The following is a 7154-nucleotide window of genomic DNA, read 5'->3' as shown; positions in this document are numbered from 1 at the left end:
CATGGAGCCTTATTTTTTGCCATATCCTTCAAAGCAGCCTGAACTTCTTCTTTCATCACCATAGGCTCTTGCTCATTTGTTGTTTCATGAAATTCTTCTGTGTCTTCCAATTCCTTTCGATTCAGTGACTGAGTATATTCTTTCCATCTTCTTTTAATACTTCCTGGATATCAATTTTAGTCATAGACTGCATTCCTAATTTTCTCTGCTAAGATTAGTAGCAATTTACAAGAATTGGGATGTTAACAGTGTCCCAAATGATTGATTTGCTGTATAACTCCATGATTTCCGATGTTAATAGTCCCTCCTTCATTCAGTTCTACTCCTCCTCTATGTTCTTTGGGTTGGATGGTTCACTAGATGTCTCACGGAGACACAGACTAGTCACTCTAATGATTCCTAATTGTAGGCAATGCAGATTTGTGTTGTAGAAGACTAGTGAGCATTGTAGGTTGTCAGTTGCCGTGCAACTGGAAAGCTGGCATCCCACAAAGAGCTAACATTGAGTTCTCATGGGTTTATATAAGCCTCTAGTAGGTTGTAGCAAGAAGTTGCACTGCAATCTCAAAAGCACACAGTTCAAATCCACTAGCTGCTCTGTGGGAGAAGGATGAGCAATGTTTCCCTGTGCGATTAACTGCCTCTGAAAATCCACCGAAGGGTCAGCTATGTGTCAGTTCTGACTCAACAACAACAACAGTAGGGTGGGGCATGTATCCCACCCTAATGCTATCTCCTTCATAGAATAAAATACTTCAACACAAAATAAACAGTTAATCAATGGCTAGGAAAGATACTTTTAATTATAAATCTTAGGCACCGTTTAGAATAATATGTGAGATAGTTATACATTGCTTAAAATGTCCTGTGGTTTTGGTTATATAAAGGCTAACAACAAAACTGTTTTTTGAAGTGTGGAAATTATCAAACAATATCACTAATATCATCAGGATGGTTGGTGAAGAGATTGAGATTGTTCACAGTTTCCGTTTGCTCGGCTACACGGTCAACACTCTTGGCACCAGTAGCCAGGAAATAAAAAAACGTATTGCGATGGGAAAGTCTGTGGTTACGAACCTCTCTAAAGTACTCAAGAGCAACGGTGTCTCTCTGGATACTAAGGTGCGCCTGATACAGGCCATGGTTTTTGCAATTGCTTGTTATGCATCAGAGAGTTGGACAATGACTAGGGAGTATAGGAGAATTGACTGGACAAGAGTACTGAATGTACCATGGACTGCCAAGAAAACAAATAGATTCATCCTAGAGAGGGTTAAACCATGCTGCTTCTTGGAGGCAAGGATTCTGGGGCTTCGCCTGACATACTTTGGACATGTTGTAAGGAGAGACAGGTCTTTGGAGAGGGACATCATGCTGGGCAGAGTGGAGGGACAGCGCAGGAGGGGAAGACCCTCTACGAGGTGGATTGATTCAGTGACTGGGGTAATCGGGATGGGTGTGTCAGAGGCAATGAGATTGTCACAGGATAGAGCAGGGTTTAGGGCTGTTGTACATAGGGTCGCTATGAGTCGCAAACGACTCAATGGCACATAACAACAATAACAACATCACTAATATCACATGCAAGTAAAATCCTGCTGAAGATCATCTAAAATCAACTGGAATAGTACATCAGTAAAGAACTACCATAAATGCAAGCTAGGTTTAGAAGAACACGTTGTGCTAGAAATAACATTAATATTAAAAGATTGATCTTGTCTGAAAGCAGAGAGTGTCAGAGGAATGCCTATCTATGTTTCATTTACTATGCAAAGATATTTGACTATGTGGAACACAACATTGCAGCTAACTTTGAGAAGAATGGGAATTCCAGAATACATGATTGTGCTTATACTTGGACCAGAAGGCTGTCGTCAGAACAGAGCAAAGAAGCAATGGCTCAAAATCAGGAAAGGAGTGTATCAGGGATACATCCTGTCTCCATACCTTTTCAATCTATATGTGGAACAGATCATTCAAAAGGCTGGGATTTATGAGGAGGAATATGTCATTAGAATATGTCAACAATATGTCTTATGCAGATTACACAACCTTGCTTGCTGAAACTGAGGAAGACCTGAAGAGCTTGCTGCAAAAAGTCAAGGACTGTAGTCTTCAATATGAATTGAAGCTCAATATCAAGAAGAAAGAGGTTGTCACCACTATTCAGGTGGAAAAGAGATTGAGGTTGTTAACAATTTCAGGTTGTTCAGCACAACAATCAACACTCTAGGCACCAGCAGTCAGGAAATTAAAAGATGAATTGCATGGGTAAAATCAGGGATCTCTCCAAAGTGCTAGAGTCATGATATCAGACCAAGGTGGTATACCTGATCCATTCCATGGTCTTCACAATTACTTTCTCTGCATCAGAGAGCTAGACAATTGCTAAACTGACAGAAGAATTTGTCTTTGAGTTGTAATGTTAGAGAAAAATATTGAAAATACCATTGGCTGCCAAAAGACCAAACAAAACTGTCCTGTAGAGGGTAAAACCAAGTTGCTCATGGAAAAAAGGATTTTGAAACTCTGTCTCACATACTTTGGGCAACTGGCCAGGAGGGACCAGTCGTTGTATAAGGACATCATTCTTGGGAGGTTGGATGGATAGCACAGAAGAGGAAGACCTTGCATGAGACAGATTGACACAATAGCCAAAGTAATGAGGGTAAGTTTGAAGGAGTCAATTAGATTGGTTCAGGACAGGGCTAAGTTCAGAGCTATTGTACACAGGGTCAATGAGTCGTAGTCAATTCGACTACACATAGCAACAACAGAGTCTTTCTTCCTGAATTATGTTTTAAGTAACTGAATGAAAACCATTTAAATTTTTCTTTCTTTTCTTTTAGTTACTATTCTACACAAAAAGGTTCATGATGCAGTTGCAAGAATACTAATTGTTACAACAGTTAGCTAAAACACAGGAAAATACGACAGAAAGAGTGACTATTAAAATATAGGCAGCAGCAAAAACAACAGCAGTCCTTGGAATGAGTTCAATTAAAACCCATGATTACCCACACCTCTCGTGAGACCAGTTCGTTGGGGGACCTCACTTTTACTCTGCTGCAAAATGCCAACAACACCTGTGTGGCATAACTGGCCCAGGAGTAGCTTCCAGACACTGCTTCCCTTGTAACTGCTAAAAGCTAAGACTCAACCCAGGCAGACTCACATGCTAGCCAGCAACAAAACCACTGCTTGCCAGGTTGAAGAGGTGCAGTTTTAGAGTGCAATCCCCCCCCCAGAACACTAAAACACTGCCAACACCACCTAGAGACCTAGAGACTCTGCTGCCCCATCTCCTGAAGATCCCCCAGCTTCCATTCCTTATAACCAGAGCCAGGAGCACCAATATCACAGGTACTTTGGGTGAAACACTGTTGTCTAACTTCACCACATGGGACCACTTATGCTCAACTGGAAAGGACTAGACCAGGTAGAACTGAGTGAGACTTCATCTCTGGAAGGGAACAGGCTTCCTCTTTTGCCATTCAGGTACTTTGGGTAAAACACTGCTATCAGGCCCTCAGGCCTCAGGCCAAGAAGGGAGCACAAATATATAGATCCTTCAAAAGAGATTACCTTATTCTGGATCATTATAGTTACAGTAAAATAACATCTATTAAGAAAAGACTCACATAATGTCAAGAAAGCAACAATCCCCTCAGTCATCATGGAAACACCAAAACAACGCTTCTCCTAAAAAAACAGACCCAATGAATACCCCAGATAAAGGGAACCAGGAAAAATAAGTTGATGTGGAGTTATTTGAACAGCTACAGAAAAAGTTACAAATATTGGAAGAAATGAGAGCAGGTACCTCAGAGACAACAATCCAGAAGAAATATATTGATGAGGAGCAACTTGAACAGCTTTGGAACAAAATTTAAAAGATGTAAGGAAGAATTGATAGTATAGATAAAGAGGTACAAGAGCTTATAAAACCATCACAAGAGAGAGAGTGTACAGCCAACACAGTACTGGAAATAATACAAAGGCATGAAAATGCAATTCCAAATATTAAGACCAAAATGGCAAAAGTGTGCAATACACTGGTGCTACAAAAAAATAGAATTGAAAGATGGAACAGAGGGTTAGTGAGTTGGAAGACAAGAGCCTCAGTGGAAATATACTAGAAGAAAAATCAGAGATGATACATAAAGTAAATGAAGAAAACATTAGGATCATGTGGGATGACATCAAAAGGAACAACATACGTATGCTTGGAATTCCAGAACATGGGAGTGATAGGGAAGTCACTGAGATAATTGTGGAAGAAGTACTAGAAGAAAAATTCCCAGGTATTGGCAAAAAACAAGGCACCAGGAGTTGATGGCATAACAATTGACATATTGCAACAAACAGACACCACCCTGGATGTGCCCACTAAGCTGTTCCAAGAAATCTGGAGGACAGCCACCTGGCCAACTGACTGGAAGAGATCAATATTTGTTCCCATTCCAAAAAAAAGGTGACCCAACAGAGTGTGGAAATTAACAAACAATATCACATGTAAGCAAGATTTTACTGAAAATTATATTAAAAAAAAGACTGAAAAAACACATCAACAGAGAACTGTCAGATATGCAGGCTGGTTTTAGAAGTGATCATGGTACTAGGGTTAGTATAGCTAATGTTAGATGGATCTTGGCAGAAAGCAAAGAGTATCAGAGGAATGTCTATCTGTACTTCATTGACTATGCAAAGACTTTTGACTGTGTGGATCACAACAAGCTATAGCTGACTCTGAGAAGAATGAGAATCCCAGAACATTTGATTGTGCTTATGCGAAACCTATACTTGAACCAAGAGTCAGTCAACAGAACAGAACAAGGATACACTACATGGTTCAAAATTGGGAAGGGGGTCCTCCAGAGATGTATGTTGTCTCCATACCTTTTCAATCTGTATGTAGGACAGATCATCTGTAATGCTGGGCTATACAAGGAGGAATGTGGCATCAGGACTGGTGGATGAGTCATCAACAACCTGCATTATGCAGATGACACAACCCTGCTTGCTGAAACTGAGGAGGACCTGAAGGACTTGCTGCAGAAAGTCAAGGACTTCAGCCTTCAAGAAGGATTGAATCTCAACATCAAGAAAACAAAGATTCTCACCAGTGGGCCAATTGGCAGCATCAGTGCAGATGGTGAGGAGATTGAGATAGTTAATCGTTTTAGTTTGCTTGGTTGTACAGTCAACACTCTTGGTACCAGCATCCAGGAAATCAAGAGGAAAAATTGCATTTGGAAAGTCAGCTGTCAATGACCTCTCCAGAGTACTGAAGAGCAATGACATCAGGCTGGAGACTACAGTGTGTCTGATCTGAGCTAAAGTCTTTGCAATTGCATGCTATGCATCGGAGAGCTGGAGAGTGACTAGGGATGATAGGAAGAGAATTGATACCTTTGAGCTATGGTGCTCCAGAAGAGTTTTGAATATACCATGGACTGCTAGGGAAAAAAAAAACAGGTTTGTCCTGGAGAGGGTGAAACTAGGCTGCTCCTTGAAGTCAAGGATTCAGAAGCTTCGTCTGACATACTTTGGGAGTGTTACCAGGAGGAACAAGTCCTTGGAGAGAGACATCATGTTTGGGAGAGTGGAGGGACAGTGCAGAAGAGGAAGACCCTTGATGAGATGGATCAATTCAGTGATTGGGGTGGCAGGAGTAGGTGTGTCAGAGACAGTGAGGTTGGCACAGGATAGAGCATGATTTAGGGCTCTTATACATCGGGTTGCTATGAGTCGCAAGCAACTCAACAGCACATAACAATAATAGTTTGAAAAAAAGAGGAAATACACATTCACAAAACACTGCAAACACCAAATAGATTAGACCTCTGAAAGAAAAACTTCAAGACATATCATGGTCAAATTCTCCAAATTAAAAAATAAGGATGGAATACTAAAAGCAGAGCTAGAAAAACAAAAAGTCATCTACAAAGGGGAAATGATTTACGTTCTGATTTCTAAAGAGAATCCATAGAAGCAAGAAGACAATGGGATGGTATATAAAGAAAGTTGAAAGAAAAAAATTGCCAGCCAAGGCTCCTATACTCAGCAAAGCTCTCTATTCAATAGGATGGAGAAATTAGATCCTTTGCAGAAAAGAAGGAATTTAAGGAATTTGTGAAAGCAAGAACAAAACTAAAAGAAATTTTAAGTGAAGTACTTCACACAGAGATGCGAAAGGAAAGTGAATGGACCATTAAAGCAACAGAAAAAGAAACACAGCAAAATGGCAATGATAAAATCTAGTCTGACAATTATCATACTTAATGTAAATGGACTAAATGTGCCAATCAAGAGAAAAAGAGTAGCAGAATGGATTTTTTTTTAAAAAAAATCTATCAATATATTGCCTACAAAAGACACACCTCAAAAAAGAAGACAAAGATAGACTCAAAATCAAAGACTGGGAAAAAAATATACCAAGCAAATGGCAAGCACAAAAAAAGGAGGAGTGGCAACATTTATCTCTGATAAAATAGACTTCAGAATGAAAACCACCATAAAAGATAAAGAAAGACATAACATACTGTTAAAAGGAACAATACATTAGGAAGACACAACCTTTGTCAACGTTTATGACCTGCAAATACATTTAAAAAATTGTTAAGAGAATTGAAGTAAGAAATAGACAGCACCACAATAGTGGTTAGAGACTTCAACACACTACCACTACTAAAGGATAGTTCAACTCAAAGGAAACTTAACAAAGATGCAGAAGATCTAAGCTATATAATCAGCCAACTTGATCTTGTGGATGTATTCACAGTACTGCAACCAACTAAAACTCAACTCACTTTCTTCTCAAGTGCATATGGTACATTCTCCAGAGTCAATCACAAAGCAAGCCTCAACAAATTCTAAAACATTAAAATAATATAATACAAAGTATCTTCTCAGTATATTAAAATAATATAATACAAAATATCTTGTCATAAGACCAGAAATTAACCACATGAGGGTAAAGCTTACAAAAACCACCCATGTGGAAATTAAATAAATCTCTGCTAGAACATGATTAGGTTATAAAAGAAAAAAAAAAAGAATTTAGAGTAAGGATGGCAATGGAACCACCTTACCTCTGTAACTTGATTTGTGCCACTATTAGAACCTCTACTCAGAATATTATTGCTTTTCAA

This window comes from Elephantulus edwardii, unplaced genomic scaffold (genome assembly GCF_000299155.1).
Source record: "Elephantulus edwardii isolate Elephantulus edwardi_28Jun2011 unplaced genomic scaffold, EleEdw1.0 scaffold00403, whole genome shotgun sequence".
NCBI classification, from domain to species: domain Eukaryota; kingdom Metazoa; phylum Chordata; class Mammalia; order Macroscelidea; family Macroscelididae; genus Elephantulus; species Elephantulus edwardii.
The sequence above is the reverse complement of the archived record's forward strand: the minus strand, read 5'-3'. Positions refer to the sequence as shown.